This window comes from Cyanistes caeruleus, chromosome 4 (assembly GCF_971803275.1).
Source record: "Cyanistes caeruleus chromosome 4, bCyaCae1.hap1.1, whole genome shotgun sequence".
Taxonomy (NCBI): domain Eukaryota; kingdom Metazoa; phylum Chordata; class Aves; order Passeriformes; family Paridae; genus Cyanistes; species Cyanistes caeruleus.
In genome coordinates, this window is record NC_141704.1 from 17175046 (window position 1) to 17195967 (window position 20922).

The 20922-nt window shown below is 35.2% G+C and overlaps 1 long non-coding RNA gene across 1 annotated transcript in view; it reads left to right on the forward strand.

The window, feature by feature from the left end:
- Positions 1–807: 807 nt before the first annotated feature.
- LOC111923074 (uncharacterized) overlaps positions 808–20922 on the forward strand; it is a 46665-nt gene continuing 26550 nt past the window's right edge. The window contains exons 1-3 of the long non-coding RNA XR_002860904.2: positions 808–924; positions 5784–5883; positions 17377–17441. This is a non-coding gene — a long non-coding RNA (uncharacterized LOC111923074). The remainder of the gene's footprint in view (positions 925–5783; positions 5884–17376; positions 17442–20922) is intronic.

Consider the following 20922-nt stretch of genomic DNA (forward strand, 5'->3'; position numbering starts at 1 on the left):
TTTGTTAATGAGTGATGCCTCACTGACTCTGCCTTGATTAATGTCAAAGACTGCTGATCAAAAAACACCCATGTTCTCTCACTGACTCATTTCTAAGTATCAATTAGAAAAATCTCATGAGAATGGTATCAATAATGGTGTGAAATTCTGAGTAACAGAGAGGGTCAGTAACAGAGCCTCTGAGACCTCTGAGTCTCAAAAATGTGTCTTGAGTGAGAATTAAATTGAGGCTATAGCTCAGAAATCCCTCTGATATAAAATTTGTTGTACATATGTATTTTCTTTCACTTATTTGTGATTTTCCTTCAGAATACAACAGACAAGTCCTACAAAGATAGATCATTATTCCAAATCCATCAGAATTTTTTCCAGGACATCAGATTCTTCCCACAACATCTTTCTTACTCTCTTTTATTTTGTCAACCAGAAAAACATGTAATGAAAAGTTCTTTGTGAAGATACAATTAAGTGTTGAGGATATATTGTAACAGAAAACTTTATTTTTCTTCTCTGTATATATTGTTTTCTCCCAGTGTTAATTTCATTTCAGGTTCTTTTCTCTGGGCATTTGTGGAGGATACCTGCTAAACCTTCATAAGACTTATAAAAGTGCTATTTCCATTGAATCCCTGAATTTGTTTCAAAATGCAGGTGCTATTCCTATGGAGCAAAGGAAAGGATTTATTTTCTCTTTCAACACTTAACTCTTCTGGTGAGAAGACAAACAGAAATGAATCTTCCTCAACTCACTAATATATCTGTAAGGAGCCATTCAAATATGCTTCCCTTTTCCTGTGTTTGACTGATTGACAGCTTATGGGCAGAACCATCAATTAATTTGAGCAGCTGAGAAGGAGCAAGCAAAATATCACCAAATGGAAGTCAGAGCACTGACTCCTGATGCCCTTCAGCTGTGCTGCTAAGGTGAGAAAGAAAGATGCCCCAGTGGCCTGAGAAATATGGAATAAATGAAAGGCATCTCTCCTTTGTTATTGCTGCCTTAATCCTGGGAAAAGAGGACATAAAATGTTGAGAAGACACACAGTTTTTCTGTAGAGGTCAAACAAGGCAGAAAATATCATGTATAAAAAACAGATTCTTGGAAAAAAATAGCTCAGAAGGCAGCAAGTGTGAGTCAAAGTAGGGAGTTAGGGAAGAAATGCCGTGCACTGTGAACGTTTTTAAACGCAAGACACAGTAAACACTGTAAAAAATGTTTTTAAAAAGAGGGTATCAAAATTTTCTACAGAGTTTTATCAAATTTCTCCATGTACTCTTATGGTTTTTTGTCTAGGATCTTACTTTCTCTTCCTACTGTTCCTATATCTGCTGCACTCTCATAAGATATTCTGGTCATTTAGTCACTTTGGCTTTTCCTAGTTAGACTTTAGACTACTGTTTGCAAATTCTGCATTTACTATGTATCTAACAAAATTGTCTTGACCTCAAATGGGTATTGCAGAGTCTCCTTTGCTTGTTTCAAAGGAGAGAGAAAATGTATGAGAAGCAGATGCAGGATAGATAAGTTCTGTTTCAACCATTTCCATTTACCAAGGTACCACTTTTGCAGTTGGAACTCAAATGCAAATTTGTTCAGCTAACATGAAGTTGCTAAGAGCAAAAGCTTTTCTCACTAGTGTCTTCTGGGGCACTTCTCATTTCCTGTTTCCAAAACAACCAGATGCTTTTCATACCCAGCTCTCCTAACAAAAATTGCTAACTCATAGTTCAAAAACTCTGAGCCAAATGTGTCTCTAGTGTGACTCCATAGCCTTATATCTCTGTTCTCAAAACCTCTTCATGACACATTCAGGCTCCTCTTTGTTCCACATTAGCTGGCATTCTTTGGGAACTATTGCACACAGGGATATTTCCTGCTGGAAAGCTCATGCCAGCTTTCTGAAGTACTTGGCAGTAGTAGAGGATCATTTGTAAAATTAGTAGCCCACTTTTATCAGTTCACTTACAGCATTATTTGGTTAAGTGGCCCATTCTCTGAGAAAATCAAGCAGAGTACAATTCTGCCCTTTGTTACAGCAATTGAGCAGTGCCAAAGCTTTGCTATGGAGCATAAATACAATGCTATGAAATATAAGTAATGGAAATGCCATGGAAAATTTAAGACAATGTATTTTTTTTTTCTCCTCAGACATACTGTTCTGTTTAATTTATCTATGCAGCACAATGGTGACTGATTTCATCCTCTAGAGAAATCTGTCTAATTTCATTTGTCTCAGAACATTCAGGAACAGAATTCAATCTTGCAGACTTTAGAGATCTAACCTGCTTTCATTGTAGGAGCAATTGTGTACCTATTGAATAAAATAAGAGAGAAAAGATTTCCCTCTTTTTAACTATTGCTTTCAAAATAACTTCTATCCAGGCACCCATTACTAAGTCTTAACAGAAAAATTTCAATTTCACTTAACATTTCAGCTCTGCACTCATAATGAATAGTGTTATGCCTTTGCAATTGTTACTTTATGCGGTATTTGTACTAAAAGTATCATAAGTATCAAATTTAGCTTTATATCCTATTTGAGCAGGATTGAAAATTCAGGTTCCATTTTCCTCCTTCAAGATCTTCCTTATGTGAATATATAATGTGTGGTGAAAAAAAAGCAGTAAAATATGTGAACAGGACATTTAAACAAATATACATTTTAATAAGGTTTGCCAGGATATTATGATCGAAACTATCATTGATAGTCCCAATGACATCACAGAGTTATTTTAATGATTCAAACATAGTTATCTTAATGCTTAACCAAGAGCCTTAGACCACATTTTGTCTGAGAAGGGGGGAAATGCGGCTAAGCTGGAGGCATCATTCCTGATCCCGACATCTGTAGGCAGAATACACACAAAGTTGATGGCAGGATCAAATGTAGCTACTATTTCTAGTAACCCTTTTGCAGTATTTTCCTTTGGGTGCAGCCTTGCAGCCCTGTGGGGTATGCAAGGGGAGAAAAAGGCAGTGGCAGGAATATGGCTGTTACTGTGCTTCACTTCCAAAATCTCCTTGGAGTGCTGGTGGGTCTTTCCCCTATACGTCTTAAGGAATTTTAATCAATTGTTTCCTCTTCCACATATAATGCAGAAGAAGAGAGCTTTGTGGATTTTCTTAGATTCTGTGTTACTTTTGGAGAAAGGGAGTGAAATATGGTAGAATTATCAAGTAGATAGTCAATACAGGAACATCAAAGAACTTTTAGACTTTGACAGCCGGTCCAGAGAAACTTTCCTAAGTACTTTCTCAGGACTCCAAATTTACTTTCAAAGTAGAAACAACAAAACTCATATAAATAGATGTTTTTAAATATCTGAAATTAAATGATTCAACATAGTCATTCCCATGCCCTTTCTGAATATATTAAAATATGTAATGAATGCAATGTAAGAATCTGATGAAATCTGAGTGCTGCAAAGGGCCATCATGAGCTTTCCACTATTTCAATTAATTCACTGAGATTTCTGGTGTAATCCACCTGACCAAAGACTGTGGAAGCTGATCCATAGGAACTTTCCATTTAGTAACAACTTTTCCCACAGTGTGAGGGATATAGATAGAAAGACAAAGAAAACTGGGATTCTGAAAAATTATAAATTCTTTAAGGATTCCATCTTACTATCCTGGTGCAGCAGAAATGATTGTCTGCAATGGAATATTCTATCGGAAAACTTGCAGAGCTGGGTGTTCAGCTAACCTGCTCACATTGGAGAAATTCAGTGCAAGGCACATTAAAAAAAGAGTACTGAAAGTCATGCTGGGTGTTTTCTGCAAATGTCCCCAAATTACTCAAACAACTATAAGATGGTGTCTGCTTACACACATTTCCTACTGTGCAAATCTGTTCACCTCATGTTAATTTCCTTCCACTGTGAATGAGCAAAGGCAACCATTAGCATCAAGATTATGGGAAAAGATTTTCGTAAACAGGTAAGCTAACTCCAGCAGGAGTGCCCTAGTTCAGTAAACCCACAAAAAAATTCTGAAATACCTCATGAGAGATAGAATTATTTTTTTAAAAACAATTCATAATTTTAGTAACCGTGAATGTAGATTATTATATTGGATATTGGCAAGAAGTCTAATTTGCCATCCCTCGGTAGAATGTAACATCCAGGACATGGATTTTTTTCCATTTTTATTAATACTCATTTCTTCATTAATTGATTCATGAGTGCTATATTGGGTTTTGGTTTTTTTCTTCACCCATGGAGAAACTAGAAGGTTCCCAAAACTAGCTGCATGCAAAAAAAGAAGGAAGTCATAAGTATTCAAATATATTCCATTTGACAAATTATATCATTAACAACAAAAGAAGAGTCATTCAAATCCACTTCAAGATTATGATTCTTGCTTTCTTGCTATTGGTTGTCTTGTAAAGTGGCTTGTATAAAGCACAACAGTTTTAGGCTTTGTATGCACAATTCTTGATTAATTATGACTATTAACCTAAAACAATATTTTAAAGTATTTCCATAATAATTTTATTTATAAATACTTAATATTTCACTTTTCAGCTGTATGGTAACACAATAACTATTGTTTTCAGAACCAGGACATCAACTATTCAGTTTGAATTTAGAACATTTGCATTTAGTTATTTTACATTTCCTTCAGCCTACACAGCATTTAAAAAAATGCTGATCTCCATCAGTAAAGTTTCAAAAGAGGGAACCACGATTGCCATTAACAATTTCCTCTCTTGGAGAAGCTGCTTGGGACACAGACCCAATTAATTCTTACAATATTTCCCATGATAGATTTTACTTTTCAAACCAATCCCTTTCAGACCCTTTTCATCTACGTCTTTTATGATACTAAACTGTTCTGTGGATTCATTCTGCCTGAGTCAATTATAGGAAAGTGGGTGTTTTTATTATCTGTTATTTTCTGCTATCTCTATCTCATTAGTGTTGCATGTTACTAAGCAAGTCTAAGTACAGACTTAGGTGTGGGTTAGCAATGAAAAACTAAACTAAACTAAACTAATAATTCCCTGTGGTTTGTTCATTCTCTAAGTGACAAGTGCTGATAAAGAACCACCCAGAAACTCAATTCAAAAGAGGAGGAGGTCTGTCTGAGTGAGGAAACTCAGGAAAGGCATTCTGCCTCAGGCCTGCAGCAGCTGAGAGATTGTGAGGAGTATATGACAAATATGTCTGCTTATTTATATCAGTGGGACTTTGATAGGACATTGTTTCCCTTGGAAAAAATTGATTTTTCACAGCAGTAGTGAATAGAATGTCATAATGCTAAGTTTCATAAAATGACTAAAGCACTGACACCAGCCATTTCATGAAATGCCTGACACTTTTAGGCATTTCATATAATGACTCTGTGGAACAGTTAAATAGTGTAATAGAATGCCTATAATTCCAGGAACGACTTTCAGTCATATCATGAAATGAATGATTTCTCAAGATGACTGCGAGGTATTTATAAAATCTTCACTGTGAGCTATGAAACAGGTGCTGTAAGCTGGGAGTTTGCCAGTGTGTTCCAGGCCAAAGACAGATTGTTTTTGTGAAGTGCTATCATAGATTTGACGAATAGTCTGAATTAAAATGTCCCTTTTGTCATTTTGCCTGATGCACCTTTTGTAGAAGAACAAATTTCAAATAGTAAGAGCAACAACATTGACGACAAAGTTATTGCTCACAATACCTTTTTAGAGAAAATAAACTCTCTTACTCTCCAGGAAGCTGGCTGAAATGTTTCTGGGAAAATGCATTTTTGCTGAAATATAATTTTTTAATGAATTTAAATCTTTCAGGAAGCTGCATATCTTGCCAGAAGATTGCTGAGGTTCAAAGTCTGCAAGTCACCTTCTGAAGTGTGTCTGTGTGCGTGCACGCATGTGATGGGAGCAAAAGGTAAGAACTGCTGGCCTGACCTTTCTCAGCAGAAATGAATGGCATGTGATATACTCACTTTTTAAATACTATTTGTCAAGTCCTATCTTCATTCCCACGTGAAAATCAAGTATGTTTAGCACCCTAGGGCTATCAGAGAACAGAATACATATCTTCCTCTCCTTTTACACCACTTACTCAAAAAAGCTAAAATCCTATCTCAGATCCTAACAACTCCTGCAAATTGCTACAGTAGGATTGATGCCAACGCACCTGATTGAAATTGATCTGGTTGGTTTGTCAGGAGGTGGTGCACTTTTATGACACTATTTTTTTAGAGATGTGACTTAGAATGTTTTCAGTCACTTTAAAATGTTCACATGTGGTATATACTGTTACTCTGCAAAGATCATAACATCAAGTGTTTTAATCCATTTCGACTGACATTCAAAAGTTTCTGACCTGCACGTGTCCAAATAGGCAAAACACTAAGACCTTGAATATAAATAACTGCAACAACACTATTCTCTTACTCTACAGTAATTGCATTGACTTCAGTGGAATTAGACCAGCATAAACATGGAGTAACAGATAGGAAAAATAGCCCCCTGTGTTTTATTATCATTTTGAAAACCTAGTTTCGATCTTCCTTTTAAATAAATTTTCTGTCACAACATAGAGAGAAAGGGAGATCCATACTCTGAATACAAAGTTTTGTAATCAGCAGCAGGGCTAGAAATAAACTAGTACGTTAAAAATATTGGTGGATTACAATGTGGAAAGTGCTTTTCCAGTTCCATGGAAACAAGTGAGAAGCAAATTCACCAGTCTTTTCATGAAAGAAATTAGCAATTATAAGATAAAAAACTACTGGGGACTTGCAAGAATTTTAGGTGATACCTCTGATGGATAATGCTTTAATTTACTTCTGGGCAAATTTAATAATATCATTTTACTTTTAAACATTGGTTACAATAGAAAAGAAAACATTTCAGAACTTGATAGATAATCTTGCCTAGGTAGATATGCACGATACATTGGCTTTGTGCTCATTTGGAAGCACAAAAATATTTATTGAAAAGCTCCTATGACAGCAATTAATGAATATCTGTAATGAAAAATGACAATGCAAAAGCACACAATGCTATTGGATCACATCTAGAATAAAAAGACTGACTTATTTACAACACTGTCATAGCCCAACAGCAATGTAGTCTTACTGAGAAATTCCATGGTTTTTTTAAAGCTATACTAAATAACATTAGTTTTATAATATACTACCGTCTTTCAAATATAAAACTTCTTGAACAAAAAGTTTTTACTCCATATGTGGATGTTCTCAATAAGTTAATTTTACAGATTTGCTGATACTTCACTGACTTAGAGTTCTCAATTGTTAGTGTGACAATATCATGACTAATGTTTTTATTCTTGGTAAATTAAAATCGATATGCACACATATACAGCCTCATTCACATTTAAAATATCATGTCTTCCGTTCAGAATGTTGCCAGATCTCTCCATATCTTACTCTTATTATATTAAGAACTACATGTGGTATAATCCTGCTTTTTTTGAAAGACAAAGGGAAAGAAAAATTAAAACAGCATAACTCAGATATTAAAAAAAATTAATTGCATATTAAAATGAACATTTATGTATTTTTTTTCTTTTATCTACAGGGAGCTTTTATCAAAAAACTCTTTATTCAAAAAATCAGATTCTTTTGGATATTAAAGATGACATCACCACCCTTTGTGTGGGTAATTAGAGACTTTGCCCTTTGAATTACCTATTTCTTCTACCATCAACTGATAGAACTTTAATTTAGAAGATTTAATAATAAATTAGGGCAAATGAATCCCATCCTTAGATACCTAAATGTCATCATAGGCACCAAAATCTACTTCTGGATACTCTGTGCTTAACACCTCCTGCATATTAAATTTCTGTCCTAGATTGTTTGGTCTTTTCTTTCCTTGAAGCACGTAATCCAAACCATGGTAATCCAAATTTTGTCAACAGACTTCCTATTAATCTTCAGAATTCTGGTGTGCTGCCTATTGCCTTCCACTTACATGACCTGATCACTGCTACTGCCTGAAAGACATTTCTTCCTCTCAGCAACCTTTTGATAACAGCGCTGAGATAGGTCTGCAGTCTATCACTGACACATTATTACTCTTTGGTAGTCTGGAGAATGCACTTGGGACTAAAAACGTGTCACTGTTATCCTGATCTAGAGATAAAAAACAAAATAATGCATCTTTCGTCATTATAATGTCAACATATTAAACTTCTTTTATACTAATTTAATTTAACTAATTGTTTTTCCAGTCTTATAACTAAGCACTGTCATGATTCTTCTTTTATGGAAATGCTACATTTTTTGAGAAAGTGTCACATGGTGACATCATCATACTATGAGCAAAGAAACAAATAGTACCTCAGATGTTTAGATAAATGTGTGATTGAGACTGGCCATAAAAGTCATTAAGAACTTTGGGGTGACAGCAGCTTTAGATTTAAATTTTAGAAAACTAGAATTCCACACACAGCTAATATTCTAAGATCACAATTATTTCCCAACTTCACCTTGTTATGATCCATGACTAGGGGCAAAAATGTTCACTATGAATTCTCATCAGGCTGAGCAGACACTGCACCCTGTGCAGGGATCTCTCATGCTGTTTATGCCAAGGAAAAGCAAGTGAAGAAAACAAAGAATATCAGCAGCACCAGCAGAGATCAGCAAATTAGATCTCAATTTGGTCCTGCTGCATGGATGATTTGGAGCTGGGGTGGTGAGGCAGAGAAAGCAAAATAGAAAGAGATGAAAGAGCAAGAGAAAAAGAGAGAGAGACAGAGGAAAGAGAGGAAAAAAAGGGGGAGAAGGAGAACCAAATAAAAATAGAGAGAAAAGAGAGCAGGTGCACTTTTGATGCAAATTAGACTTTTCAGGAACTTGTTCACACAAGCACAGAGGGGCCTTCTTTGGGAGGTGAGTTGTCAGTGAGGGGGGACAACACGGAGCGTGAGGCTCCAGGTAGAGCAGGATGTTGGCTCAGAAAACCTCTGCCCCTCTTGGGACCCTCTCCTCTGACCACTGTCCCTGCAACAATATGTTCACATGTTTGAGACAAAGCATGCATGGGTCTGGTACTCCACACAATTATGCCAGCCCAGTTTCTTTGTCACTTTTATCCTACACATCTTGTACACTATTTTGCCGTGGCTGTGTAGAAATGCCTGCTTTTAACCATTCTCCTGTGGGTTCTGAAAATCTCTCTTTAGAATCTGGCCCCACCTGCTATCACCTGGCCCCATTCTGCTTAATAATTTGGCTTCTGGATCTCTAAATTAATCTAGGGCTCAGTCTAGCATCAGTGCTTTTGCTGCTTGAAAGATTTCAATAGAGAGAAGTCTGATAATTTTAGAAGCCAAATGATATGTATGTTACATTAGCTGCAATTTCTAAGATGTTCACAGAGGGGCTAATATTTTATCTACCTGTTTATATTCTTGAAACCATGAAAAATTCTGAGCCTTAGCACAGAGCTTCTCTGTTTAAGTACATTATACCTGATGTAGCATTTTTTATTCCTTGCTATTTGGAAGATTATCATCCTTCACTGTCAGGCTAAAATAGTTGGAATAAAGAAATGGGATAGTTTTCAATCACAAACTAGGATATGGACATTAGGACCCAATTTGTTTTATTTAAGAGGCCTAAGTGCACTTTACTATTTACTCAGCCTATAAATATGAAACTGTTGTCTTTCTTGACACAACACAATAACTGCTTTAGTTAACTTACAGTCTCCAGAAGAAAAAGTGGTCTATATTTGGTTACATTACTTGACTTCATAGAAAATTTTTCTTCATTTCTACTGACTTGACAACCACATAGCACCTACATCCAGTGGTATGAACTACAATGATTTAATAGACCTGAAAGTTTTAACAGAATATTACTTTTTTTACTACTCTGGTTTAGGGAAGGATTCATGATGAGTCCACTTTTCACTCTGTAGGAAAGTAAAAATGCTGCGTGAAAAATATTTAAGTAAGATAAATGGAAAAGAAACAAGCTACACAAAACAGATCAGTGTTCTGAATCTCTAACTTATACTTTTCAATTCATTTAGAAGACCAGACTTTATTTATCTTCCATATTGACTAGGCGCTATGACCTGAAACAACTTCTATCTGTAGATTTCAGTTTCTAACATGATACAAGAAAAATTCAGAATAATTTTCCATAGTTTTCATCCTCTTTCAGAGGAACAGAATTTTTTCTTCCTCTTTCGCATGACATTTTCTATTTCTAGAAGAATATTTTTTCTTGCTTCCATTCCCAGAAGATTACACAAATATGTAAAGAAAGTAAAATTTCCACTCTCTCTTTGCTGTCACACCTTGGAAATATTTTCTAGAGAGGACTGTGGCTATGACTGGAGAAAGAGTGATATTTCTTTCAAAATGTGGGCTTACTGCTGATGGAAATATGAATTTTAATTAAGAAATGGGGTACTTATTTGCTCTTTCACCCTGTGTCATGACACACCTTTGACAGGTTTGTTGCACTGATTTCCTTTTCTGAATAGGTTGTGATCAGTAGGCGGTTTTCTTTTCTGGTCTAGACATATTTGCTATAATTGAATCCCTCATAGACTGAGGATAATCTGTCACTGCTTTAAACCTCAAACATCTTAGCAAATAAAATTAATATAAAGCACACCTAACAAATTGCCTGTTCCCAGTTCTCTAAAGAATTTAGCAATATTCTGTTTGCTATAGAATGTAAAAAGCTCAGAGCACCTAAGAATAATTATCTAAATTTCTACATCAACATTTTATTTATTCTGAAGAAAGCAGTCAGTCTAGTTGTACAGACCTTTTCCAAAATGCCATTCTAGTGTTAGCCTTGTATTACATAAAATTCTGGTGTTCAGCAAGTATATACTGTAATGGCACAGAAGTTGCAACTCCACAAGTAGACAAAAGTCAATCCATCCTCTCTGAAACATTCTGTCCAGCAGAAGTCTTTTGCATACCAGATAATCTAAGTTTTAGGTACTTTATGGTATTATCACTAATTGTAAAACTGTTTCTGTATCAGCCACATTTGGTTTAGGAGCCTGAGATGGTAAAATTGGTGTGTGCATATTTCTTTGTGCAATTAAATGGTACAGATATAGTATCGTTTAAAGATAGCTCACATTTCAGGTATGCTAAAGGAAGATGGAAGCATTTATTAATCCCTGTTGATTAGAGCAAAGTAAGGGTGAGTTTACTCGCTTTGGAGTCTCAGGTGACATGAATTCAAGTCTGTAGCTGTCTTATTAAATACTAATAACAGAAGTTCTGTAGCTGATCTACTAAGAAGCCGTCATTCTGGCCCAGTTTTTCTTCCTTCTGGGTCTTCATGAAAGGTCATCCTATAATGTTGTGAATTATGCAAAGTGGGCAGAAGTATCCATCTGATTTTGAGCTCAAATTTCCTTACAAGAGAGGGAATTTAGGACTACTCCCAAAAATCTGCCTCTGACTGCTGCTGGGAGAACAACAGCACTTCTGACACTCAGTCAAAACCCAGATCCATCTGTATTACAAGCAGACACAGACAAGACTGGATATATTAGTAATAATTTACTAATCAAAGTGGCTTGCTTACTTGTTGATTGCCATTTGCAATACTAAGACTACTTGTTTAATAACATATTTTTTAACAGTTTCTGGTTGGGAGATTATTTTCATGATAATTAAACACATAAACATCTTAAAGTATTAATCATAGATTCTTTGTGGACAAAAAAAAAGAAAAATCCACAAACCCCATGTTTTTACTTCATGAAGTTAACTTTTGAAGCAATCACTCAGCAGAGAGCAGCATTATCTGTCAAGATAACCTCAGAAATTCTCTGAGAAAAGGCATTGTCTTTGAGCCTGAAAACAGCGCAAGTAATATATTTTGTTTAATTAAACTCCACCTTCTTTAAATAAGGAAGCCATGAGCTATATCTTAATTCTCTCTTTTTATCCCTTAAAACTATACACTGCAAATTTGATTACATCTTTGTTATAATAAATCCAACATACATAATGAGTTTATGTGAAATAATGTGGAATATATTGAAGTGACCCTGTGGTGAGAATGAGACATCACAAATGCAGAATTTCTCCGGAGAGAGAAGGAAGATAAGAGAGAACCTACACTGATTCCCTCCCAGGGAAAGAATGGAGCATGAGTTCCTCCTCTTGCAATCCCAAGAATGCACAAAGGTAAGGATTGTTAGGAGACCTCTGGCAATTAGCTTGAGCAGGAGTTTGTGTTTACAGGATAGTCACCAAAGGCAGATTCTCTCACTCCTCTTCCTTCTCTTCCCCTCCTGGATTCTCTGATGTCCAGAGAGGGTAATTTATGATGCAGTCTTAACAGTTAACTAGCAAAAATTCATTTGATTCATTATTTTTGTTCAGAAGAGGTCTTATTCTCATAGCTGGTTTTGTTTTTTTGGTTTTTTGTTTATTTGTGTTTTTAATAAGACAAATGTTTTGAGTCTTTGAGTGGGTTTTAAAATTGAAATCGGTAGGAACGTTTTAGCCCAAATTATTGTCATGTTTATTCAGAAGCAGAAAAACATCTACTAGCCCTTCATGGAATGAGGAGTTATCCAATCAAGCCTGGAGTAAGGTGATTGCTAATTAAAGTTTTTGATGAATGGAGGAAGTTTTCGCTAAAGAACTTTTCTCTCACAATTACACCAAGAACAAGTAGCTAATCTCTGATTTATACTCATCAGCCCCACAACCCAAACATGAATTCCAAGTTTGCTCAAGCAGCTAGAAGTGCAGTGGTTGAGAAAGATGGAAATTCAAATTTAATAACAAATTTATTTTCCATGTAGCATATGAATCCAACAAGAAGAGCTATATTTATTATGGAAGTTCAGAGGGAAGAGATAAGCCTTATGATTCTCTTTTCTTGATTTCTAAGCATTCAGCTGTTTGGCCTCATGTATAAGAGTCTACTAATCATTAATTAATCAAGAAATCCAAGAGGGAAAGTTTATTCCTGTGCTAAGATTTATTCAGTTTTTTTCTCTTGTATTTCAGAGGATTTCAAAAATAAATAGATGCTCTTCAAAGACTGCAGCCAAGTAATTATTTTCTTTTAACAAGCTTATTAGTTTATTGACTAATGTTGAAGTGGGCTTCCCAGTTATTATATTTCATTTTGGGAACATTATTTTTGAAAAATGATAGGATGATTAGTGTAATATTAGGGTTTCATAATTTACAATGCTACAGTCGAGGGTTTGCCAGAATTTACATTTCATATCCCTTTGGTTCAATGGGTTCTTCCAACTTAGCTATTAAAATAACTTTTCACTGCTGGCCCATGAGTCTGTCTTTCAACAAATTAGTATAAAATTTCTGTAAGTTTCATTAAGGCTGAAAGAGCTTGTATCATCTTTACATTTTTTTAGTATCACCAAATGTTACAGTTTTGATTGAAGCCACACTTCAAACAGCATTTTAAAGGAATAAGCAATATTTTAAGGGCAAATATCTAGTATGCATGATAAGTATTTGGATACTTCATATAATAAGGGGGGTAATTCATATTTTCCTTTTTATATATTATGGAAAACATGTAGCTTGAAATAACTTAAAACTTGACTACATCATTATAGTAAGGACCAATATATAGTTAATGAGAATTCAGAAAACTTGAAAGCCCTCAAAACATACACAGGAGTAGCCTACCTTGTGTTTGGTAATGCATCTTACCTAAAATGATGCAGTCTTGATTCTTGACTAACATATTTACAGTTTCTTGACAAACTGCAGGCAAGAAGAAGAAAATTTTCTGTCTCCTATAGCTGACTCACATTCTCATCAAAAGCAAAGACACTGATTTTTCAATGCAGCTATTCAGCCACTTACATTCATGCATTCATGCATACATTCACTGGTATTACCATCAAAGGGATAAGTGCCCACTCTCCTGGATTGGCCTGCAATACTAAAGCAGTCGTTCCCACGCAGCTGAGCCAACTATGACATTCATCACAACTGAGCAACCATCTGCCTGCATATAAAACAGGTTTTTTACTGTAGACTAAATGCTGTACAGGAAATTTGTTACTTCTCAAAACACAGTCTGAATGTATTTAACTTAGCCATATTTAATGTTGTTCTATGGAATTGAGCAAGTGTAGACATAGCCTGCTACCTGGTTGATTTGGGGATTTTTCTGACAAGAATAAATGTTAGGAGGGGGATTCATCCAGAGATTTAAGAAATGTGTATTATTTAAATTCACAGGCACTGGTTATATGGTTTAGAGGATGGAGAGGCACAAACAGGGTGAGCAGGTTTGTTAACTGTCTTTCCAAAGACTGTTATTTATGTTTCTTTTCTCAGAATGGATGAAGAGAATTCTTTTCTCAGAATGAAGTTTCTTTATCTATAAGACTGAGTACCTGTTACAAATCTTCTTGCCTCTTTGTGAACAGTTATGTTTTCATCATGTCATCCTCTTATAGATGAATCAAGGTCAATCAATGGTAGAGCACACAAAAAAGAGGTATTGACAAGGGTTAGCAGGAAAGAGTATTAAACACGACAGAGAAATGATGAATAGAGAGAGAACAGCAAAAGCTAACAAAAGAGCATTGGAAGCACAGCCACTGTGCCCTTTGGACATTGAGCTAGGACCACTATAGTTTCGAGGGCATCTCTACTCTCTGATGGTAAGCTTAAGGAAGACATGGAGCAATTTTAGGCCCATTCCTGACTCTGAAACTAACTAATGATCTAAACAGAAGCCAAAGTGGCTTCTTAGTGAAAGTCAATTTCTTTGGGTTTTTTCCCAAGGTGGCATAAGTCCTTTATTTGTGTCCAAAGTACATTTAATGTCTGAGTTACTTGTTTCTCAGTTGTTTGTTTTTTTTTTTTTTACTTTCAGCAGCTCAATAATTTAGTGAGTGCAATCAGTAGCTTGGGAGATTAGGACCACAGAAGGTTTAATTGTGATTTAGAACAGGATTTAATGAGCTTGCAACTTAACAGAGACCTTACTATAGTTAGTGCCTGCTGATTTTAATGTTGATTTACAAGAAAACATAATATGGACAACTTTCCAGAGTATTGATGGCCACAGTGGGTGAATTCATCCAAGTCTCAGAGGTGACAAACAGCTTCTGGTCCGGGTTTTGTGCTTCAGCTGCAGTGCACTCATCTCTTCATAGTTTTATATAACAGTGCACTACTTTTAGTAGTATACATATATACTAAAGTATATACTACTTTTTTAGTAGTATAAAATTACTTTTAGTAATTTTATATAAGAAAAAATATCTTTGGAGCATTCATAAATTAATATTGTAAATAAATTTTAAATGCGTTGTAGAAATTTGATTCTAAGTATGAGAAAAAAATTAGCAAATTTATATTACACTGATTTTTTTCTATTTTTTTGGTTGGTTTAAAGGGTTAGATGATATTCCATATAATTTTATGACACCATACACTGTAATAATAATTCAAAATTGAAGCACATCTACATTTAATGACCCATTGAATATATAGCTATTAATTTCTTAAGTCACATTCCTTTTGAGAATAGGTGTGCACCAAGTACTCTGCCTGCCTGGGAGTCCAGTGACAAAGCATAGCCAAAGGGTTCTGCCCCAAAAATTTCTGTGAATTAACCTAATTTTGGCATCTATTCTTTGGGGAAGTAAGATCCAAATGACAATAAAATTGACACATCTCCATTATTTGTGTCAGAAAGCTGTCATGCCCTAAAGAGCTCGAGTTTGAAACCTGCTGGTCTTTGCCACGTTTGTTATCATTCTTTTGCAGGGCAGCATATGCAGGTTGTTGGAGGATAGCTCTGCCTCCAGTATAAGAGATGCCTGCTACAGAAAATGTCACTGAAACTGCTGAGCTATGGTTTAGGATATATGTGTGCCTAGGAACACAGGTTTTGAACCTTTCCTCAGGGTCTCCAGACATCCTTTGCATTGGGAGGAGCTTCTCTCACTTGCTGACTCTTCTCAGGCTGGGTACCAGACTGTTTTATCCACTATGCTGCAGCTTTGTCATAAAGTTTACAACAGCACCCTCACAAACTCTTTCTGATTATAAAGTCATTTTTCCCTGAGTAAAGCTATTAAAGTTTTTGAATCTTTTGGATTTTGTAATTTTTCCTTGCACATGGACATAGTGCCTTTTTATCATGTCTGAACTTCATTCCCTCTGCTTGCTGATATATTTTCAAGGTGGAATTAATTTTAGAACCCTAAATTAGGTAGACAAGAACTTCTTGTCTACTACTTCAAAAGTACTTTCTTTTTCACCTTGTCCGCGAGCATATTTTCAGGAGAAATGTGCCCCTAGAATCTTAAAATTTTGGCACAATTTAGTTGCCTAGCTTAGACTTGAATCTGTACTTCCAATTACTTTCTCTTCCTTTTTGCTTTCTCTAAGACTTGCATCTATAGAAAGGCTTAACTAGCTGAGAAATGTAATAGAAATATCCATGACTTTGATGAATATATATAATGCAATAATGCTCCCATTCTCTACAAAAGCCACTGAAATGTTTGTTTTCTGGGAGACTGATATTTCCTATGGGCCCAACTAATAATTCAATAAGGAAAAGATTTATATTAAAAAAAATTATAAACATTACAAAATATACATCTCTTTAAAATTTGATTACTTTGATTACTCAATGTAATAAATACCAATTTTTTTGTGAAAAACATGCCTTTCAGCCTCTACTGATGTAGTATTCAAATGCTATACATGCCTGAAAAGCTTTTGCCAAACAGATCTTGTGAAGCTACTTACCACAAAGCTTCTGTTTGTCAGGGGTTTTTGTGCCAGTCAGACTCATTCAGCCACTGGCTGTAAAGATTAATTAATATTTGCAGTCTTGGTCATGCTACATGTATAAATCTAACATGTGCTTTCAGGAAGGGAAGAAATATCTAACAGGTGCACCGGCAGATATTGTGCTGGCACTAGACAATATGATTATTTGGAGAAGAAATATTCTTTAGAAATAATTGTAACAAATATACTATGTCACTAATTCAGTTTTTTAAGAACCTGTTTATCTGCTATGCCCTGTGAATGAGAAGTAGTGCTTGAGAGATTTAAAATGTTTCATATTTACATGCTGTTTGATTATTTTGGCTTTGTATTTTAAGAAGATTAATCACCAAGAAATGCATCAAGCCAGCAATTTTTTTCAGTATTGTTATACATGAAAACTAACTTTGAAATTTATTCATAAACAATACTATTTTAAAAGGAAATAAATAGCAATGCTAATGTCAACTGCTTATATCCCTGGAGACTTTGGACACAAAACAATAAGAAATTCATTTATCCATGTTATAATGTTCTTGGAACATAACACAGTCCAACAGAATTTTTATTCTAAATTATTTACTCTATTTTTACTCTAAAATAAGGTTCCTTATTTTCCAGGTGTGGAATGGGAAGAATAAAACAAAATAATAAAAGAAGAATGAAAAAAAAAATAATTCTAGCAGGTAAGATACTCACTTATAATCAGGGAGATCGCAGTTCAAGTCTCAGTCCCCCTGGTTACTTAGGTATTGAAATTAAATGGATTCAACAGAAATGTTAGCTCTGGTAAAAATTTTTTGCTGGGAGTTTTTGTGTGAAAGTCTGTACGTCAAATAACTTTTCCAGCCTCTAGGGTTATTCCAGGAGATGAGGGGCTCTCTTTGCTTTATACTGAAAGTTGGTTCATGGAGAAGGTGAAAGGGAAGCCTTTCATATTTCTCAGAAAGTTTCACTTCATTAAAAGTGGTATCTTTCACAGGTTTATATTTTAAATGCCCAATTAGCCAATTAAGGATTTGAGTTTTACGTATCAATACTCTCTTGTCCTTCATGACAGAAAGGTCTACTCCAGGTACTATGAAATCATAATTTCTTTAAAGAAGGAAAGAAAGATATTTCTCTATTTTGGTGGAAGAAAGGGAGGGTGTGAAATGAGATATGCTAATTGTCATGAAAACTTCCATAGATCATCATAGCTAGGATATTAAATATTTTTTTCAATCACTTAAACCAATTATGCAGATATAACATTTCAAAAGCCTTTAAAATTTCTTTTCTGACTTGCCATTGTTTTCCACTTAAACTTCCTTGATTTGCATTTGATGAGAAATCTGTTCCCTCCAACAAAAAATAATTACCTTTTCTCATAAAGAAGGTGCTGTTGCTTATAAACATGGATTTTGTTGAGAGTAGTTGCAGGGATTATAAATTATCTGATGTTCATAAAAGCAATGATCCCTCTTGTAAATTGCCATCAAAATGAGGATTTGATTCCTGCTTTGTTGAAGCTGCTTAATGTCCATGTAAAACTAATGTAAGTATTAAATGTAAATTCTCTATATTTCAAGGAAACCAACAAAGCTACATACTAAATTTGACCAATAGTCTATTCTATCAAGTTACTACTTTCTCTGACATTTAACTGGTGTCAGATGACATAATTGCATTATAATCTGATTATAAAACAGTTTTTCAACTATGAGTGTTCAACAATGGTTTCTAAAGTCAAAAGATTCATATGGATAACAACACATACTCCTAATTATATTATAGACGTTTGTGTTTAGATTCAATTTATAATCATTCATTATAATCATTTTATAATCTTGTTAAACACTCAGCATTACAGCATTGGGTTATACTCATGGGAAAAAAATAATAACTGTATATTAAATTATCCAACTTTCAGTTTTGTTGAAAATCAGCTGCTTGTCATTGTAGGAGCTGTGATGGATCTGACTGAGATTTCGTTATGTTGAAATGATAAAATATATTTTTAAGACAAAAAGTAGAGAGATATTTTTACTAGTACAGGTAAGATACTCATTATAATGGGAAGCACTACAGATTGTACAGCTTGTTCATTTTGTTTAATAAATTGTAGTAAATTGTTCAATTTATTAACCAAAGAATATGCAACATTGTACAAACACACTTATATTCAACAATGTCTATAGATGAAAGGAAATGAAACCACTGTTCTTTTTACAGTATAAAATTACATACAACAGTAGAGAGACAAATTTAAATCAAGCAAATAATGCACTTTTCATTTTTTTAATCATTGTATACAGGAGGTAGAAGCAGTGACACACTTCAAAGGAGAATTCAGAAACATTGCCATATGATATAAGGATGGTATTAGAAAAAAACAGGCTCTGTGACAAATGAAGCTTGGAACACACATGAAGGGCCCTAAGGAGCTTCAACTGCTACATTAGTAGTGAAAATCTGCACAAGGAAAATGTGGACACTGCTGAATGAAGTCATTTAGTGGCAGTGAACACAGGTCTAAGTATTAAGTGCTCTTTGTCTTGGCCTTTGCCAGTAAGATCTCTGCCAAGGCCAAATAAATGGCTCCAAGAGAAGAGCAAGCAGCAGTGAATGAGAGTCAAGACCAGGATTGGTGGAGATGGCTTTACTCATACAGGTCTGTGGGACCCAACAGCCTGTAGGTAAAGGCATGTCCTCACAAGGCTGCTCTCCATCATATCTGAAAAATCATGGAGGCTGAGGTAGGGCTCCAATAACTGGAGAAAGGTAGATGTTCAAAAGTCCATCTTTAAAAAGATCAGAAGTAGAAAACTCTAAGGCCTGCCAAATTCACCTTGTTACCTAGGAAAATTATAGAGCAAGTCCTCTTGGAGTGCATTTCTGGGCACATGAAGGAGGAGACAGTGTTCAGGAACAGACAGCATAACTTACCAAAAGGTAAATCATGTCTAACTAATGTTATTAGACCTGAGGGTTGGAAGACTGGATTTGCCTGAGAAGGTAGATATGGTGTATAGGGAAAATTTTTTTGACAAGGTCTACCACAAAATTCTTGTATCCAAACTGAGATATCACAATCTGTATGGATCGATAAATAGATGGGTAAAAAATAGATGTAATGATGAAGCTCCATGGTTAATGGGACTCACTCAACCTTCAGGCTATAAGTGGAATACCACAGGGGTCTTATTTTGGGATATGACTTGGTTGACATCTTTATTAATGACTTGGAAGAAGTGACTTTAGAATATGTTGTACACTCAGTCCAGTGTGCAGCTGACATCAGACTGAGATGACATAGTTTACTTGAGGCAGAGGGACCTAGACAAGTGGATGAATGAAGAACAGGACCCTTGTGAAAATCAGTGGAGTCAAATGCAAATTCCTTCACCCAGGGAGGAAGAGCTCTACAAAAATACAAGCTGGGTGCGGAATGTGGGGAGAAGCTCTGCAAAAAAGGCTCTGGAGGTCTTGGAAAACAGGACTGAGGATAAGCCAGCAGCACAACTTTTAGCAGAGCAACCTGGACTATGTGAACAGGAAACCAAAAAAGTGTCAGAGTCCCACAGGACCAGGATGCCTCTTCAGGGTCAGGGCTCCTGCAAAACCATATTGCACACACAACAGGTGCAAGTTTGTCACTCTCTTGTGATATACCATATAATATGCTGAAAGATTTTAAATGCTGCAGTAAGCAACAATGACAAAACCAGAGTCAGAAGAAAAAAAAAAAAAAGAAAAAAAATCTCAGTTTAAAGATTATTTTGAAATGGATTTACACATATTATTTGCTCTGGATGTCAGATCCAGAGCTGATGTGACTTAATTTAAGGTCTATCATATCTTGTTCATTATTTGTGTGCTAAAGACATTTTTTAACAACATCATCATGACAGTTGTATAAATTCATGGTTTTGCCTGGTTGTTGTTCTAGTGTGAACTGTTAACTTCAAAGCTTTGGAGGCCTTCTGTGACTCTTTTCTAATATATTTTCTCCAGGCTGAAATAATGTACTATACAAGATCTATAACTTAATATTTTTCTTTTTCCTTTAGGTAGCCAAAACTTTCATCATCCACCAGATGTTCAAATTATTTATTTAGCTTGGTACAGATTCTAATTTTGTAATTTGTCTGTGAACTACTTAAAGCAGCAAAAAACTCTGGCAAA